The sequence below is a fragment of the Tamandua tetradactyla genome, chromosome 1, assembly GCF_023851605.1.
Source record: "Tamandua tetradactyla isolate mTamTet1 chromosome 1, mTamTet1.pri, whole genome shotgun sequence".
In the NCBI taxonomy this organism is placed as follows: Eukaryota; Metazoa; Chordata; class Mammalia; order Pilosa; family Myrmecophagidae; genus Tamandua; species Tamandua tetradactyla.
In genome coordinates, this window is record NC_135327.1 from 121,755,304 (window position 1) to 121,775,310 (window position 20,007).

Genomic DNA, 20,007 nt, shown 5'->3' on the forward strand with positions numbered 1-20,007 from the left:
CTTAACACTGTGGAACTATAACTGCATAAATACACAACTAGTACGTTTCAGAGAAAAAGTATCGACGGAGATATGAACTGAGATATGAAGGGGGAGGGTCTTAGAATTGCACTTTGGGCAGCACAGACAGATCAGGCAACAACCCGACTTTCCAGGCAAGCATTCTTAAAGAACAAGATGACATAAATTGTTTGTGGCTGGTGGATATTCTGGGCATTGCAAATGTTCTTCAAGCCAGCTTACTGAGCTCTTTATCTTGTGGTTTGTTTATGGTGATATGGATCAAAAACAGGGGGGTCTGTGTCCCATGTGCGCAAATGACCAGTTCCAGGATACCAGGCCTTCAAAGAGAGAAAGAGTTTATTGCTAGGCACAAAGCAGGAGATCAAGATGGCCTAGCAACCTAAACTCTGTCTTCCTGAACTGCAGTAATCCTAGTAGTTTGGTAGCATTAACAGATGGGCAGATCTTAGGAAAATTAAGCACAGTGGTTTGAGGTGACGAGGTTAGAGATGATCTAATGTTCCAGCCCTGCTCTCCAAAAGCTTGAGTTGATGCGACCTTAAGACCAGAGAACATGTTAGCCACAGAGTTAGACATGACTTTTACTGGAATTTACAAATAGATGATTCTTTCCCAGTGGTAGCTGGACAAGAAATGCAAGCTAATGTTCTGCAAAGGGGTGGGGAAGTGTAAGGGTTTATGAGGGTTTAGGACGAAGGTGTGAGAACAGAGTTTTTAGCAAGGTCTTTTGATACAGGGGTCTGGAGTTTTATCAACAGTGACTGGGAGGGGAGTTTGAATGCCTTGTTTACCATACCATCTGTGCATTTTTCTCCACCCAGCCAAGGAAGTCTGGTGACTTTTTACTTGTCCCATCATTATAGGCAGCTATGTACAGTCATTTCAATATGGAAGGGGAGCCCTGGCTCTGGGTTTCCACATTTAATTATTGAGCCTGTGCAGTCTGATTACATGCTTCATTACAGAATGTATGTAAGAAAATGGAGGCCTTAATATGATGGTGGGTGGGATTTTTAGTATTGTAATGAGGAATAGGTCACTACAGGTTAAAGCTACATGCGTCAGGTGGGCCAATTTTGGTTTTTCAAGCTCTGTCTATCAAGATGGCTTTGGCATTGGGGTTGGTTAGTTCTGGGCTGACTCAGGCCCTTTATTAATAAACATTAGGGCTGGCTTTAGTGATCATAAGCCTCTAAAGTTGAAAAAACAGGATAAAGGGTGCAAGTGAGGGTTAGTCCCAAGTTTTTTAATAATTATAAGATAAAGGCTAGATAGTTATGCGGTCATTATCAAAGATCAAGGCCGCTGGATTACAGTTCAGCAATTTCAGGGATTTCCCTCTGTCTATTCTAATACACTAAAAAGTAAAAAGAAATATCTATGTAATGACTCAGTAATCAAATCATTTCTTAAATTCTAAATTCTAGGGTGGGCCACGGTGGCTCAGCAAGTAAGAATGCTTGCCTGCCAAGCCCGAGGACCTGGGTTTGATTCCCGGTTCCTGCCCATGTAAAAAAAAAAAAAAAGATTCTAAATTCTAGGTTGCAATGGTGTTCAAATATCTTTAGGATTTTCAGGAACATTGTTGTTTGTGATACCTGGCTTAGATGTATATAAGGAAAACCTCTGAATGGCCTCCCAACTCCATTGTAAATCTTAGTCATAAAAATCTTATTTTGTTTAATATTTTTTCACATATGTATGTACATTGTAACTGTCTTTTAATTGTAACCAGCACTGTTCTGAGATCTGAACAGGAATCCTGTAGAATGAAAAAAGGGTCCGTGGAGTCCGTACAGGGTTTAGTGAATACAACTGGGATGTCATTACATGCAAATAAAGTGTTTTCAAAAATTCTGTAAACTATTAGAACACTTTTCCAAAAGAAGAAGTAAAAGCCACTTAAAAAATTATTATTTTTTTTAGCTCTGGGGTAGGGTGTCTAGATTAGAAAATACAGCGCTCTTTTCTTGAGTTATATATAGCTGTGATATAAATGGTAGAATGATTTGTCCCCATGTGTTTTGGTGCATATCTGCTGCTCAATTAACGGAACTTTATATCCACATGTCTTGTTAGTAGAAAGTATAAAAGGGAAAAAAGCCAATAACATGTACCTGCGCGTTTTATACCTAATACATGTACATAAAATATAACTGAGTTGTATTGTTTTTATTTAATTCATTAAAAGAAATCAAATGCTCATTTGCCTCGTAGTTTCTTCAAACAAACTTGAGAATAGAAATCTATCACTTAAGGCAAATGTCTGTAAACAGGGATCTGTGGTTTATAAGACTGTCAAGCTTTAAAAACTCTCATCTTATGCTTTAACAGTTTAGTTTTCCTGATAAATGTGTGGGAAAAGCTAGATCTTTAAGAAAAATGAGGATTTAGACCACTTATGATGTGTGACTCCACCCAGACCTTCCTTGTTTTCTCCAAGCCAAGGCAAAGTTGCACGTTTGCTGTTGAGCTGAAAATTGAAGGTTGTTCTTGTCGGTGCTAAATTGCCTTGGGAATCCCTTCTGTCCTCTGCAGCCAGCAGTGAGAGTATACCATTCATTAAAGAATCAAAAGGAATCCCTTTCATCTTTGAGGAATGAATCAGACTCCACAAAAGTACAGCCAATTCATTTGTTTTCAATCTGAGAGTTTGTTTTCTGGACACACTACACGTGGGTTTTCCATAAATTATAAATTTGGTTTCTAAGTATTGAATTGAAATGTAGATTGTCACTTGAGAGGAAGAGTACTGTTGGGTATGAATTTATTGGCTAATTTTCAGGATTTTGTTTAATCTTCAGACCTCTTGACATCCAGAAATTTAAGCCAAAAGTACTTTATTTACAAAAAAATTGTTGATGACAATGTTTATTTGCATGTGGCTATGAGAGTATCACTTGAGAACCACTTTTGAAAGTAAGAAGAGCAGATGGCAGTTCTGAACCAATCTGCTAATCCTTGACTTCTGGTCCCTTTCCTCTGTCTTCAAAGCCTGAGGATGTGGGCTGAGTCCGTTCTGCACTGCTATCTTTCCTGCTCTCTGCAGATGAGGAAGGGTCTCTGCTTTTAAAGATTTGTGTGATTACCTTGGGCCCACCTGGGTAATTCAGGACAACCTCCCCATCTCACGGTCATTAACATTAATCCCATCTGCAAAGTCACTTCTGCCATGTAATGTCAGCATAGTCATAGGTTCTGGAGATTAGGGTGTAAACATCTTTAGGAGCCATAATTCCACTTACCGTTAGTGATCATGGACTGAAGTGGGTCGTTAGGAGGGCATGCAGGTTCTTGGCCTCTGAAACAGCAAGCCAAAGATGGCATCAGGGTAGGTGAAATGAAGCATGCACAGTTTGGGGGGGGAGGGGGCCTGAGGGGGGTTGTCAAAAATCTCAGTAATCAAAATAAATATCTTAATGCAATATAAATATTTTTAAACAGTTTTATTCACACACCACACAATCCATCCTAAGTGTACAATCAAGGGCCCTTGATATAATCACGATTATGCGTTCTCCACTGCAGTCAACCTGAAAATCCTCATTCCTTCTGAAGAAAAAATTCCATACCCCATTTGTCCCCCTATTACTGACATTTAGCTTTGGTATTGCCTTTGTTAGAATTAATAATATTACAATGTTACTATTAACTATAAACCTTAGTTTAGATTAATTGTAATTTTTCCATAGGATACCTGTTATTAACACCTTGCAATAGTGGCGTACATTTGTTCTAGCTCATGTAAGAACTTTCTTATGTTTGTATAACTAACCGCCATATTGTCCACTCTAGGTATGAGAGGTTTTATCCTCTACCTTATACTCTGGTGACATACACTATTCTAGCCTTCCACTTTCAACCATATTCATGCTCGGCTTTCTTAAAATTATACTTACAGTATTGTGCTGCCATCACACAGTAATATGCTATCCATTTCTAAACCTTTGCAATCAACCTTATTGAACACTGAACTCCATAAACATCAATTGCCCAATCTCTACCCTATATCTCCTGATAAACTATGCTCTTAAATTTAACTCTGTTTGCTCATTATAGTTAGTTCATATTAGGGAGACCATATCATCTCAACAATCAAATGTCTTAAAGTAATATTTTACGAATGCTAACATGCAAGACAACAACAATGTTCATTTTTTTGTCCCTACATTACTATGCAATGGAAACAGTCATTGCTATTCAGCTCACAGCTGAGGGTTTGTAACGGTGTGTGAAGGGATTGGGCAACCTAATATACAGTCATATTTTTTGACTGGAGAAATTTTATGAACTTTTTGGACTTGGCTTAGTATTTGGGAGGACATCGTGATGAATGGATGTAGGTGTGTAGGATGAATGGTAAAAGCGCACATTTTTCCTTCTGCCTCAGGCTACAATAAAGCTTTGCTGGGTACCTCTGCAAGTACCAGTACTTGTGCTCTCTAGCCTACACTATGGAGAGATGGCTGTGGAAGCAAACGGAAAGGCGGAAACTGGAGCCTAGATCAGATTGAACTAAATTACCCTTAAATGGCTGAGAGCACCTGGAAGCATCCCTATCTCCTGGCAGGAACTGGCATCAATGTCAGTGTCTTTTAACGATACTACTATCTCCCCACACCTGGTTGAAGACATGTTCAAGCACTAAAAGCTCTTGCAGATTCCTTATCAGCACCACGCCAGTCTCTGGCTTCCTATTTTTGTATTGTTTGGGAGTATCTTCCAAGCCCAAGGAGTCTCATTTGAGGTATAGCTCCAGTAAAAGGGGAGAGATCGAAAGGCTGACCCTTTAAAAAGAACAGTTCTAGAGAGTTCTTGGATATATCCAGGGTGATGACAGAGGTCGGCATTACCTGTGAGTTGTGCCTTGGGAACACTGAAGTAGGACATTCTTTTCTTCACATGGCTAATAAATTTGTATTGCATGCTGAACACTGGAGTAGATTTTATATAATAAGGAGTTGATTGTTATCTCCCTTTAGAGATGGTTTTGTTCTGGCAGATACTCAAATTACTGGCATATTTTCTTAATACTTTCAGGCTAGTTTTTCTATGCTTTGTTATGGTGAGTCTATTTCTGTACTGTCCTTAGTCCTAGGGTATGACACTTGCTTTTGGGCAAGGGCCAAAAGTAAATGCTGGAGGTGCTCAGTGAGATTTTTTTTTTACTCTTGCCGGGCTGGAATTCCAACATTCCCCTGTTCTGCATGATCTCTAACACTGCCGCTCAACTCTTAGCCCCGCAGCAACCATTTTCTGCTTGGTCTTTTGGGATTTCTCACTGTGCATAACATCTCAGTCTTCTCCTATGGACCAACGCAGAATCCCCATGCAAACTTCTGCCTTTACCCTCCAAGAAGCTCCCTCCTCTCCTCTCCTTTCCTGTATATCCCAGCCAATTCAGTCCTGAATTCCTAGTTGTGCCTTCTCAGCTCAGTGAAACTACTGATCTCCTGAATGGCTTTAGTATTCTGTGCTGAGGTCAGAATCTGACCCCAGGCAGAGAGCCTGAACTAAGGTGAGACTTCTCCTGCACTGCCTCTTATCTACTTTCTGATCAAAGTGACCAGTTCTATAGCTTTTATGGTGGGAGGGTGTGTTAATTTGTTAGCTGCTGGAATGCAATATCCAGAACTGGAACGGCTTTTACAAAAGGGGAATTTAATAAGCTACAAGTTTACAGTTCTAAGGATGTAAAAGTGTCCAAATTAAGGCACCAACAAGAGGTCACCTTCACTTAAGAAAGGCTGATACTGTCCGGAACACCTCTGTCAGCTGGTAATCACATGGCTGGCATCTGCTGGTCCCTTGCTCCTGGGTGCCATTGCTTTCAGCCTCTGTTCCTGTGGGGGTTTCTCACCCAGCTTCTCTGGGGCTGGCTTTCATCTTTTGGCTTCTCTTGGCTCTCTCCAGATTCTGGCTTGTTTAATGTCTCGTGGCGACATCTGATGGGCTCCAGGCATCCAAACAGCCATGTCTCTGTTCTCCTTGTGTCTGCCTTGGTTTCAGCTCTGCTGTGGAGCATCTGTCAGCCCTGAGGCTTCTGTCCTTTCTGGCTCTCTCCAAAATGTTTCCTTTTTTAAAGGATTCCAGTGAACTAATCAAGACCCACCTAGAATGGGTAGAGTCACCTGTCCTTCTGATCAAAAGGTCACACCCACAATTGGGAGCTTCACATCTCTGTGGAGATAATCTAATAAAACATTTCCAGCCTTCCGATTGAATTAGGATTAAAAGAAATGGCTGCCCTTATAAAATTGATTTAGGATTAAAGCATTGCTTTTCTGGGATATGTAATACTTTCAGACTGGCACAGAGAAAGTCTAAAAGCAATTACTCAGTCTTGGCACAAAGAGTACGTCTCCCTATTGATACTATTGTTTCACTATCCAAACAATGAGAATCTGGAGGCTGACCTTAGAGTTTGTGTAACCGACAGAAAATGTGTACAATCTGGGAGAGGATGAGGGTCATAGGAACCGTTCTTGCTGTTGGGAATGAGGAGAAGTAGAGAACCAGATGTGAGAGAACAAAACTTAATCCCTTCCTTCTGTGATCACTGTCTGTGCTCTTCCCATTTTCCTTTCTAAATAGTGTGACCTGGAGTTTTTCCAAGTCACATTTCCTTTCATACTGCTTGTTGCTTTGCACTGCTGACTCAAATTACTGCAAATCAAAACATTGTGAGGTTTTTTTTTTTTAGCCTAGTGCATGTAACCGTATTTTATGTAAAATGATTCTATGGATATATTAAAAATCTGGGGGTGGGGAGAAAGGTTTAACAAAGAACTCTAATCTCTGAAACTATTAGTATGTGCTTCATTAATGGTTTCTCACTATGGGCTGCAGCATAGATAAGACACCTGAGGAGGTTACAAGTTCTTAGCACTCTAGCTATAATTCCATATTTTCTATTGCACTCAGGAGAGTGTTTCAGAATACACATGGTTGGGTATGACATGTAATGAGTTTAGGGATATATTTACATTTACATTAAATCTATCATTTGTGAAAGTCATTGTTTTATTATCGGTAAAGAATTACTCTTCTCACAAATTATGGGAGATTAGCTCAGTCTCACACCAAAAGTGAGGACTGGACCCAATAGAGAATATTACAGGTGAATTTATGTACTTTTGCAACCTGTGATCTTTGCTTCTCACCCCTTTTCTGAAAGCTATTGCATCTTGGGACTGGCCCAAGGGATGTGGAAAAAGGAAGATCATATCTTATCTGCTTATTTCCCCCCAACATCAGACCTTCTCAAAGTTTAGAGTATTCCGTATTTACCTGAAAGGTTTTTCAAAACAGGTTGCTGAGCTCTATCCCAGAGTTTCTGATTTAGTAGGGCTGGGGTGGGGACTCTAACAAGTTTCCAGGTGCTGTTACCATGGAGAACCAGCATTCTAAGATATCTCAGCATTCCAGAAGACTAAAAAACTCCTGGGGACTGGTTCTCCTTTTACTTACTTCTGAGAGATGCTGCTAGTGACTTAGCTTTTATTGGCCTTCTGTGGCATTGCCAAAGTCCCTTAATGCTCTGTGTTTCTAAATCACTGTCTGCAAGATGGAATGTATCATCAAAGGCTTAATGATGCTCAGGCTCACGTGAATAGTGCTATGGATTTGCAACTATTTATTTTAAAGTGTTATTTTGCAGATTTGGAAAATTCCCCAGAGAAATTATGGTTAAAATTCCATATAGAAATCAAAATCCCTCTTTGGCTTCAAAGTCATTTACTCTTGAGTACTGCCTTCTTGAGGGGAAAAAAAAGTCAGTTTTTTTTTTTCCTATAATCTCAGTCTCTGTGAAGATAATAATTTTTTAAAGTTTAAACTGTCGCTAAACCTTAATGCCTATTGATGCAGTTGGGTAAACATTTAAGGGACTTTTAAATTGTAGGTTAGGAAGCTTTTAAAAACAGTTTTTAGCAGTTGTAGGTATATTCAAAATCATTTCAAAAGGGTATTAATATTAACTGGAATAAAATTTGTTTCATCTGAACAAAATATTGATAAGGATGTCATGTTACATTGAAAGTGTTTTTTGAGTCAGAATTCTACAATACACATGTTATATTTTATCTCCAAAGTCTCAGCCTTGACAAATGTTTACTCTTGGTTTTCTATGTCATTTAAGAGTCAACTTTCTCATCTGATAATGGTGATAATGCAGCACCACTTCAACAAAATTGTTTTGAAGCCTTCCCATTATATCCTGACGTATTTTGGAGCAATGTGGGTGTTTTTGTTTGCTAATGCTGCCGGAATGAGATATACCAGAAATGGATTGGCTTTTACAAAGGGGATTTGTTAGGTTACAATTTATAGTTCTAAGGCCATGAAAATGTCTAATTTAAGCCATTAGCATCTGGAACACCGCTGTCAGCTGGGAAGGCATGTGACTGGTGTCTGCTGGTCCTTGCTTCCAGTTTGTGCTTTCAGCTTCCGGTTCCATGGGCTTTCTCTCTGTGTCCTGCAGGTCTTCTCTTAGCATCTCTGGAACATTTCTCTCCCTAAGCCTCTGTGGGTCCTCTCTTAGCTTCTCTGGAACAAACTCTGGATTTCGTCTCTTAGTTTAGCATCTTCTGGGGCATTTTCTGACTTCAGGCCTTCACATTTTCTCCAAAATGTGTCTCTCTTAAAGGACTCCAGTAAGCAGATTAAGACCCATCTTGAAAGGGTGGGGGTCATCTCTTCATGGAGACAATGTAATGAAAAGTCCCACTCAACAATATATCTGCTCCCACAAGAATGCCTTAGAAAAACATAGCTTTCCGCGGGTACATACCAGTTTCAACCCAGTACAGTGAGTTACTAGATAGTTAAAGTGTTCATCCACTAAAATATATTTAGATCCTGCAATAATTATTATAGAAACAGACTTTTTAATGGATTGCTGCTCTCTTCAAAGACTAAGGAAAATCTCCATGGCAAACAAAAGAAAACAACTACAATTAAAAAAACGAAAAGAGCAGTGAGCTAAATGTAAAACAGAAAGCAAACCTTATAGGCAAAAGTTGTTATCAGTTTTGCACATGGGGAATAAGCCAGAGGTGGAGAGTTGAACTCAAGATCCTCATTCATTTAAAAACATCAGAGTGGGATAAAGTGTTCCTGACTTAGTAGTAACTTCTGGCTCTCAGTAAAATCAGTACATATCTTCTCTGGATGTGAAGTGTGTCCAGTTGAAAAATCAGGATTCCCACAGAGTAAGGTCAACCAATGAGTTCATGGTAAAAACTTCCAAGGAAGCTAGCTGCTAGGAGTGAGAGTTGAAAGGCTAGCAAACAAGGGCTTCAAATGCTAGGATTTGCAGATGTGGAATACAACTGTAAATTTTGAAAGGGAAACTATGAAACAAATAGAGTAAGAAAAAAGAACATATCAATGACTGGACATATTTGAGAAGAGCCTAAATAGAACCTATAAATATGAAAAACATAAGTTTTGAGATTAAAAGTCAATGGATATGTTAAACAGAGTTGATGCCATGAAAGAATGAACTAAATACAGATATAAATAAGTTCTCCAAAAAGTACAGAAAAAGGGTATGAATGATTAAGAGGCCTGGAATAAAAATAACTTATACAAACTTTATGTGAGGAAATATTTGAAGATATAATGGTTGGAAGAGTTTTCAGACTTGATATAATGCAGAAATCCACCAGTATGGGAATCAGACTATATTCCAATCAGGATAAACAACAATTTTTATATTATGTCATTTTGTTAGCAATATTGTAGAATCCTAACGTAAAAGAAAAGATCTTGATAAAAGTGTGGTCAATAATTAGACTAATGGCAGACTTTTCAACAGCAAAAATAGATACCAAAGAAAAACATAATATCTTCAATGTCAAGAAACTAAATATGCACTTGTCAAAATTAAGAACAAAAGCAAAAAAAAAAAAGACAGTTAAAATAAAAAATGCCAAATGTATCACTAAAAACCTTTTACCTAAAGAACTAGAGCTTGCATCTTAGTGGGGGGCAGGATGGGCAATAGATGGAGAGTTACAAGCAGGTAAGCAAAGAATGTGGAGCCATTTAAAGAAATATAGACAAAAATTACCTGTATAAAATCTTAAATAGCACCTAATTTTTGAGTTACCAAAAAAAAAAAATACTAGAAAATAATAGCTATATGTTGGGGTGGGGTGGTTAATATCAAAGTCTACTGAATGTTTGGATCATTTTTAGGAAAAAAGGTAAGTTTTTGACTTTAGACTTTATTTAATATACTTGAAATTTATCCTGCATACATATCTACCAAAATATTGAAGAAGATGATGCAACTTCCAAATGGAGGAAATCTAAGGAGTAAAAGCAAATAAATAAAAAAGGAATTTTCATATTTCATAAAGGAAAAGGAGACATAGTGGGACTAATAGCACAAAATCAAAATGGTAGAAATAGAAAAAATCTATAAGAATGTATTACTTGGCTATTGCCGCAAAATTGATTTGTAATCCATCCTTCCCAGCAACCATTTATGCTCCTTTATCTCCACGCTGATTGAGGGTTGGTGAGCTAGGCTTGCTGAACTCATGTGGTTTGGATCTGCTCCATACGCCTCTCACTTTTCTCTTAGGACCAGCAGGCCAACCAGGGAATGTTTCCCCAAGGCTGCAGCAGAGAAACAGAAGCACAATTCAGTCTTCTGTTGTATTACATTGTATTACATTTGCTAACATCCAAAGCAAGTTCTATGGCCAAACCAAAGACTGAAGGAATGGGCAGATTTTCTCTTTGAAAATAATGTGAGGGTGAAGGCATAAATGGTTATAAATCTGATACAAAGCACAAGTGCAATTATAATAACCAGTTATGACTATTTTTCTACTACTGGGTAAGGGATAGAAATTATCAGATGGATTTAAAGAGAAACATAGAAACCCAGAGAGGTTGACAATAAAATGGGCAATGAGAACTTGCTTTATTTTGGCTTGTATATTCCTGGCTATGAGTGGTTACGTTTAGGGAGGACAGGAATAGTGCTTGCGAAGGAATACTAAGGGGTTTCTGAAGAGCTGGAGAGAGTTTATGCTGGATCTGGTGAACTTAAAAATAAAAGGAAAGAAAACTATTAAAACTGGACAACTTCAATATGTAAAGCATTGGTAAGGAATAAAGTAGACCACTATAAAACAGTGAGAAGTTCAATTCACCAGAAGAACATAATTCTAAATATGTATGGCTCTATCTAAATAGCACCAAAATATGTAAAGCCAGTCTTGGTAGAATTGAGGAGAAATTCACAGTTTTAAAAATACACCATTTTCAACAGAAACAAACTGTAATGTATTCAGGAATAAGTATAACAAAATATGTGAGGCGAGCGCAGAGAAAATTATAAAACTTTCCTGAAAAACCTTTAAAAAATAAACAGACTTAGCTGTATACTGCTAAGGAAGAATTCATATTGTTGAGGTGTCAGTTTTTTCTAAATCAAACTATAGTTTGAATAAGATTAAGAGAATTGTCAGACTAGCTACCAGAACTACTATTAGATTAGGTAACTAAGATAAGTGGTATTACGTAAGAATACAAAATTGACCAGTGGAATAGGAAGCCCAGAAATAGACCTACCCATATATACAGATAATAAGAGATGGTGTTTTATAAATGTTAGTAGTAATTATTTATAAAGGAGGGAGAAAAATCAGAATCCTTGCTTATAACTTAATCAAAACTTAATTCTGGATAAATTAAAAGATAATTAGCACAGGTAACATTTTACAGACAAGAGTAATTTAAAAGTTTATCTTTATGACTATAGGGTAGAAAAGGTTACTTAAACGAAATACCAAAAGAATTAACCAGATGAGAAGGGTTTGATAAATTCAACAGCAGATCTAAACTCTCTTAACTGTGATTCCAAAACTCAAACAGCCATGAAATTTGAAAGCTTATTTTCACATGTACCCTCACTTGGTGCTAAAAACGGGCATTACACTATTCATGGTGTTTCTTTAAACCAGGTGTCAATGTTCAAATTTTAACGTTTGACTACAGAATTCTATCCAGATTCTGGTGGGACTTTTCATAAAACACAGGATATGCCCTATATTCCTAGAAAAAGAAAACGCGTAATACATCTGTGCTTTTTTTTTTCTAGCCATTTGTATTTCCTCTTTGAAAACATGTCTATTCAAGCTGTTTGTCTTTTTGTTGTGGAGTTGTAGGATTTCTTTTTATGTTCTGGATATCAAACCCTTACCAAATAAGTGGTCTCCGAATATTTTCTCCCATTGAGTAGGCTGCCTTTTCACCCTTTTGACAAAGTTCATTGAAACTCAGAAATATTTAATTTTGAGGTGGTCTAATTTATCTATTTTTTTTCTTTCATTGCCTTTGCTTTTGGTGTAAGGTCTAGGAAACTACTGCCTATCAATAGAAACATCTTGAAAATGTTTCTCTACATTTTCTTATAGGAATTTATGGTAACATCTCTTATATTTAGGTCTTTGATCCATTTTGAGTTAATTTTTGTTAGGTCCTCTTTCTTTTGGATAATGGATATGGATATCCAGTTTTCTCAGCACCATTTATTGAAAAGACTTTTGAGTGGACTCGGGAACCTTGTCAAAAATCAATATTCTATAGATCTGAGGGTCTATTTATGAACTCTCAATTAAATTCCATTGATCATATCATAACTTGCCAAACCCCAACCAAAACCATTCCAGCCAATCCTAAAGAATACCTAGGGCAATATATAAGAGTCTACGAAGGATCTGTGTAGACTTTCAGAAACTTTCCAGAAACTACAATCTCCAGATGCGTCCCTGGACCAGATAAGTTCTAAAACCAAAGGGCCCAGCCTCTCCAGAACATCAACTAGTTCCATCTCCCTATCCCATATTACTGACAGCCCCTTCCAACATGAAAAAGTTAGAATGGCCGTAGCTCAAATACCCCTAAAGAGTGGGACAGAAAGATCAAAGGTGATAGTGTAGTTCTACAGAGAAGGTAGGGTTTAACAAATGAATATGATTGCTGAATCATTAAATGGATATTTCTTTCAGTCTCCAATATTATAGAGCAGCTACATGTAAAAACCTAAATTGTGGACTTGCAACCCATACCAAACTCTGAAATCTCTGCTACAACTAATTGTGCTATGCTTTAAAATTTATTCCTTTTTTTGTATATATGTTATTTTTTCACATGCACACACACAAAAGTTGGTTTTGATGATAAAAAAATTTATTCCTTCTAGCCTCCTGTATTCTGGAGCAGCTAGAAGGAAAATCTGAGATGAGGGTATGGTAGCCCATGACAAACTCGGTGATCTGTCCTGTAACTACTTGCTGAAGAATGCTTTGAAAACTATTGCTTTTTTCTTTCTTTGCTTTGTATATATGTTATATTATACAATAAAAAAGTTAAAAAATTCCATTGATCGATACATCTATGTTTATGCCAGTACCATGCTATTTTGACCACTGTATCTTTGTAATATGCTTTAAAGTCAAGAAGTGTGAGTTCTCCAACTTCATTTTTTTTTTCAAGATATTTTAGGGGATTTGGGGCCCCTTAAAGTTCTAAATAAATATGATAATCATCTCTTCTATTTCAGCAAAGTAGGCTGTTGGAACTTTGGTATTACATTGAATCTGTAGATCAACTTGGGCAAACTTGACATCTTAACTATATTTAGTCTTCCAATCCATGAACATGGAATGTCTTTCCATCTGATTTTCATTTGATTTCTTTTGGCAGCATTTTGTAATTTGCTCTGTATAGGTCTTTTACATCCTTAGTTAAGTTTATTCCCACATATTTTATTCTTTTAGTTGCTATTTGTGAATGGAGTCTTTGTCTTAACTACCTCCTTGCATATCTCTTTACTAGTGTATAGAAACACTACTGATTTTTGCATATTGATCTTGTGTCCTGCCACTTCGCTGCACTTGTTTATTAGCTCCAGTAGCTTTGTGTAGATTTTCCAGGGCTTTCTAAATATAGGATCATCTGGAAATAGTGAAAGTTTTGCTTCTTACTTTCCAGTTTGGATGCTTTTATTTCTTTCTCTTACCTAGCCACTCTATTTAGAACTTCTAGCACAATGTTGAATAATAATAGGGACAGTGGGCAGCCTTGTGCTGTGCCTAGTCCTTTAGAGGGAAAACTTTTAGTCTCTCATTATCAAGTATAATGTTAGCTATGGGCTCTTCATATATGCTCATTATCATTGAAAGAAGTTTTCTTTAATTGCTGCTTTTTGAAATATTTTTATCAAGACAAGAAGCTGGATTTTGTCAAATGCCTTTTTTGTATCAGTTGAAATGATCATGTGGCTTTCCTTTTTTGATTTGTTAATGTGGTCTGTTACATTGATTTTCTTGTGTTGAGCCATACTTGCATACCTGGATAAAACCCACTTGGTAATGGGGAATAATTTTTTTTAATGTGCTGTTGGATCCACTTTGCAAGTAGTTTATTGGGGATTTTTGCATCTATACTCATTAAAGAATTTGATCTGTAGTTTTCTTAAAGTATTTTTATCAGGCTTTGGTGATGTTGGCATTATAAAATGAGTTGTTAAAATTCCCCTGTGAAGCCATCTGGCCATGGGCTTTTCTTTGTTGGTAGGTTTTTGATGACTCATACAATCTCTTTACTTGTTTACTTGTGACTGGTTTGTTGAGGTCTTCTATTTCTTTTTGGGTCAATGGAGGTTGTTCTTGTGTTCCCAGGAAATTGTCCATTTCATCTAAGTTGTCCAGTTTATTGGCATACAATTTTTCATAGTATCCTCTCATTATCTTTTTTATTTCTTTGAGATCTGTGGTAGTGACCCATTCCCGCCCCCCCCCCCATACTGACTTTTAAACAGCTATGCGGGAACAACCCTTGCACATGTACACCAGGTCCTGAATGCAAATATGGTAGTCTTTATTCCTAAGGATTGAAATGGTTGATGCTTAACAGGTGGTTGTCTTCATGAGGCAAACAACTTAAGTTTAATATTATCTGAAATGAAAACATTCTTTGTGTTCACCTTGAAAGTTTTGATTTATTTCTTCTGTTTTCAGAAATAGACTTTCCCATGTACAGCCTCATCTCTTTCATAGTGGGGGTTTGATTATTACACCTACTGTGTTGTGAATTTAATGCCACTGTAAAGAGTAAGCACTGAAGACCAAAAGAGAGCCTTGAAGGCAGAGGAAGGACATCATCTTGCGGTTAATGTGACCTCTTTTGACAACTTTGATTCTGCATCAGGCATTTCCCACATTGTTCGGGCACTTAGGCCTGGAGGATGGGTGTGGGGGTAGGTGTAATGTTTACAAAGACAACACCTGCCACCGCTCAACAGGGAGGACGTTCATCTTCCTTGCATCTCCTGTGTATTAATTGGCAAAACGGTCTTCCTGGTGGTAAGCCAAAGTAATCAGAACACAGAGGAGCTAAGACTTCAAAAGTGAGTCTGGAGACTTTCCAATAACTCCAAGTCTCCCTTGTGGAGATGCTTTGAAGTTTTGCGTGCAAAGTTTGTAGACGCCTTTTTGGTTACCAGAGATGTATTAACTGATGAATCTCCAGAGTCCTGGACGTCCCCTAGAGGAAATGCAAAAGGGCGTTTCCCGATGATAGGCCCTCAGGGCATTGGAGGTTCCACAAGATGGGGATATGCTCAAAGAAAAGTAGAGTAGCCCTCTTAAAGAGAAACTGATGTGTATCCTAGCTGGCAGCAGCTATTTGTTCCTTTTTTTCTGAAAAGGAAGAAGAGATCAAGCAGCAGACACTCTTGAACTTATTTATAGACTTATTGTAAGAAAGAGTTCATTTTAATATATCTTTAATAACTTTGTCCAGTTTTATCTTTGAAAGGGTCAAATATTTTTAATAAATTGAAATAATCTGATTTTAAGCACTTTAAGGTTAAATATGTTGTTTCTTTTTAATAGTTACCTTAGTAAACTGGTGAAAATTAAATAGAAATAAATATTTGATATCATGAAAGAACCACTAAAAAATTCTTAACCTTCCAATCATTAACTACTTATAAATTCTCCAACTTCTATAGATTTGAGTGTATTTTATTTATACAGACATGCCTTTATATTATTACTTTTTATATACTTCTATGGGGTTCTCTTTTTATTTACCAAAATCTCATATAATCCTTGAGATAAGTCTACATTAAACGGGTTCTAAACTCAGTCTCAGGGTTTGAATCCCAAGGATCTAATGACCTTGATCAAATTATTTAAACTTGTAAAGGTTTTCTTAGCTATAAAAATAGGACATAATTAAAGGCACCTGATCACATAGAATTGTTGCAAATTAAATGGACTAAGTCATATAAAGTGTTTAGAATTGTCTACTTGGTATATGACTAGACTCTCAGTACTTATTAGCTATTATTTCCCCATGTTATTTCAGTATCTTAAAAAGCATTGGTCTAATTCCATATTGCCGTATTTTTCATATGTTGATGAAACATGACTTTGTGGGAAAGTTTTGCAATAGGAAATTTTAGGCCTATTTCTTTAAAACCTTGTTTTAGGATAACCAGTGAAATGAAGCCAGTAAGCAAATTCTACTACTAACTGCCTGTTTAATTTACCATTTTAAATTTCAGCAGTTGACTTTGATCTTGGCATTTCTGGGCTTCATAAACACATTGAGTTTGTAAATAAAATTATAAAATATTAGCAGAAGTAAGCTATATTTTGTTTTGATTTAGCATGGCAGGTGGAGTTTTGCTCTCTATCCTATCCCCAAATTACACCTCTTAGGGCATTTCAGAGCTATGTGAAACCACAGGGTCGATGAAATACGTTTTATAGCATCAACTCCAAAGCAAGATTTCAGTGCAATTGATTATTTTGATCCTAAACTGTAGTCACATTTCATATGAAGTACAATGGAAAGTCCTCATGGCTTCAAAGAAGTTTCATGCTTGGTGGGTTGCTTTGGGCCGTAGGAACAGAATCCTCTGGGGTCTCTGACTTTCTGACTGAGTTTAAGAAGCCAAATTTGTAAATAAGCACTCGAATACAGCATAGTAATTGGCAATACCATCTTGAAGGCAGGAATAATATTGGAAATTTGAATTGTCAAAGAACTTAGGTTGTATTGTGTTTAGATTTTAGGTGAGAATTAGTCAAATTGCTCTCTCTAATGACAGACTTCATATATATTTTTTAATCTATATAATAGGTAAAGGAATATCATAGTACGCTGGTTTGAAAGGATTATGTGCCAAAGAAAAGCCATGTTTTAATCCTGATTCCCTCTTGTGGAGACAGCTGTTTCTTGTAGTCTCTATTCATTACTATAGAATTATTAAACTTGATTAGATTATCTCCACAGAGATGTGACTTGCACATTTGTGGGTTAACCTTGGATTGGAGTGAGATGTGGCTCTAATCATTCCAGGTGGGTCCTGATTAGTTTACTGGAATCCTTTAAAAGAGGAAGCATTTTGGAGAGAGTCCCTTTAAGAGCCATGAGAGGACCACTAGAGCCCGCACAGCCAGAGACGTTTGGAAATGAAGAAGCAAATCATACCTGGGGAAGCTTCATAAAACAAGCAGTCTGGAGAGAAAGCTAACAGATGTTTCCATGTTTGCCATGCGCCTTTCCAGTTGAGAGAGAAACCCTGAACTTCACTGGCCTTTCTTGAGTGAAGGTAACTTCTTGCTGGTGCCTTAATTTGGATGTTTTTATAGACCTGCTTTAATTGGAACATTTTCACAGCCATTGAACTGTAAACTTGCAACTTAATAATTTCCCCTTTTAAAAAGCCGTTCCATTTCTGGTATATCGCATTCTGGCAGCTAGCAAACTAGAACACATAGGGTGTGTACTAGTTTTCTGTACAAACCCCTTATAACTTAAATGAAGAGAATTTCCTAAAATGAACACATCTTACAAGCTTAGTGGTTAAACAACACATTTTGTGTTTAATATCACAGTTATGAGACTTCAGTCATATAATTACCAACTTTTCAGAAAGTGTTTTGTGTTCTCATTATTCTCAATAAACACAGGAGGGGGGAAATCTGTGACTAAGGTAATTTGGAACAGACTAATTTGATTGTACAGAAAAGTTTTGACCTGTCTACCTTGTCCGGCATGGCTTGTTTTGCAGGTTTTAAAAATACATACTTTTTATGGATAGTATGTAAATACTCTATGCTCTCTTTTATTACACCAAGAACTTTAAATCCACCATTTCAATTCTCTGACTATTTGGGTCCAGGTTTCTTATCTAATATAGATCTAATTTATCTGATATAAGCTATAATGTAGCTACTGAACATTCATTACATTCATAATGTCTTTCCTTAAGGAAAACCTTGAATATGTTCAACTTCTATAATCCTCCAGCAAGAGCATTAAAAATTTCATTTCACGTATATTTCCTTGTCTTTTTCTTTTTGAAGCAATTATCTGGTGGTTGGGGGAGATAAGAATATATTCAGACAATCAAGCTATGTGTGTATAGTCTTGAACAACTGGTGACTATGAAAAACCCTGACTAATTTCTTCCCCACCATCACCATTTCATGACAACCACCCCCTACCCCAGCATGTGGAACATACTTTTTCCTTTTGTACACATATGGCTCCACTTAAAAGTTAACTTGGCTATGCATAAAAGTTAATATCTTCCCCGTTATATTCTGGCTGCCCTTTCATTTTAAAAGGGGTAAAGAAGCACTTCTGTAACACTAACAGGTAATAAATAATCAACTGCATGTAGGAAACATCAACAGACTAAACAATATACCAAATATCAACCATATGTCCAGAATCAGAAGATATTTTAGTTTGTTAAAGCTGCCAGAATGCAATATACCAGAAACCAAAAAGTTTTTTTTAAAAAAGAATTTATTAAATTGCAAGTTTACAGTTCTAAAATCATGAAAATGTCCAAAGTAAGGCATCCAGGGAAAGATGCCTTGATTCAAGAAACGTTGATGCGTCCAGAACACTTACGTCAGCTAGAAAGGCACATAGCCATGTCTGCTCGTTTTTTCTTCTCATCTCATAAGGCTTCCCAGGGGGCATTTCCTTCTGCATCTCTAAAGGTCTCTGGCTCTGTTGGCTCAAAAGCAGTTTTCAAGATGATTCCCTCAAAAAGGGCTCCAGTAAGCAACCCCACCTTGATGGATGGAGACACATCTCCATGGAAACCATCTAATCAAAAGTTACCACCCACAGTAGGGTGGGTCACCTCTCCATGGAAACAGTCAAAGAGATTCCACCCAGCAATGCTGAATGAGGATTAAAGGACATGGCTTTTCTGGGGTCCACAATGGCTTCCAACTGGCATAGGAGGTTATCCTACCTGAGGCTTTGGAGCCAGTCACACTGTTTATTGAGCTTTTTTAAAAAGCACCGAAGTCCCTCATGCAGGAAATGCTGGAAGTGGGGCAGGGGATTATAGAGTATAAAGAACTCAAAATGCTTGATCCTGAATTGTCTCAATTTCCCTCAGTTCCCTAATATTTTCTGTGAGAGTTTATCTGGAAATATTAGAACCTGTTAGCTGTACCCATTCCACAGATTTCATTTGCATAGCAAATGAGTCCCTCTCTCCTGTTAGCACTGGGTTATAGTTAGTGAAAATACTCTTCTATGTCATTGCTAAGGTTGCTATGATATGCTTATTAAATAACTATCCTGCCAGTTATTAAGTATTTAAACTCTGTAGGAGAGAGGACTCAGCAGGTCATGACAGTTTTCATTAATCTTTGATTCTCTTTGGGAACTGGTTAATTTTTCTAGGAAACCAATGTGCTTATTAACATTAACATTCCTTATGTTTGGAAAGATAAATATAGTTTCCCTTTCAGAAGTTCAGTTAGAAATAACCTATTCTAGGAATTTTCAAGAAGTTGGCAAGCTCTATTTCCTCTAGGGAACACAACCATAACTTCATCCAGTATTTAGCCGTAAGCAGATTAAACAAACAGAAAAATCGAAGATAGGTTTAAAAATCCTTTTGTTATAGCA

The 20,007-nt window shown here is 37.1% G+C and overlaps 1 long non-coding RNA gene across 2 annotated transcripts; it reads right to left on the reverse strand.

Moving 5' to 3' along the window:
- Positions 1-252: 252 nt before the first annotated feature.
- Positions 253-7,420, reverse strand: LOC143686313 (uncharacterized). Of its 2 annotated transcripts, none has more exons than XR_013177024.1 (3): positions 7,315-7,420; positions 3,270-3,325; positions 253-341 (listed from the first exon to the last, which is right to left on the reverse strand). It is a non-coding gene; the product is annotated as an uncharacterized LOC143686313 (long non-coding RNA). The 2 variants fall into 2 exon arrangements; XR_013177029.1 differs by lacking the exon at positions 253-341 and adding an exon at positions 2,980-3,087.
- Between the last annotated feature and the right edge of the window lie 12,587 nt (positions 7,421-20,007).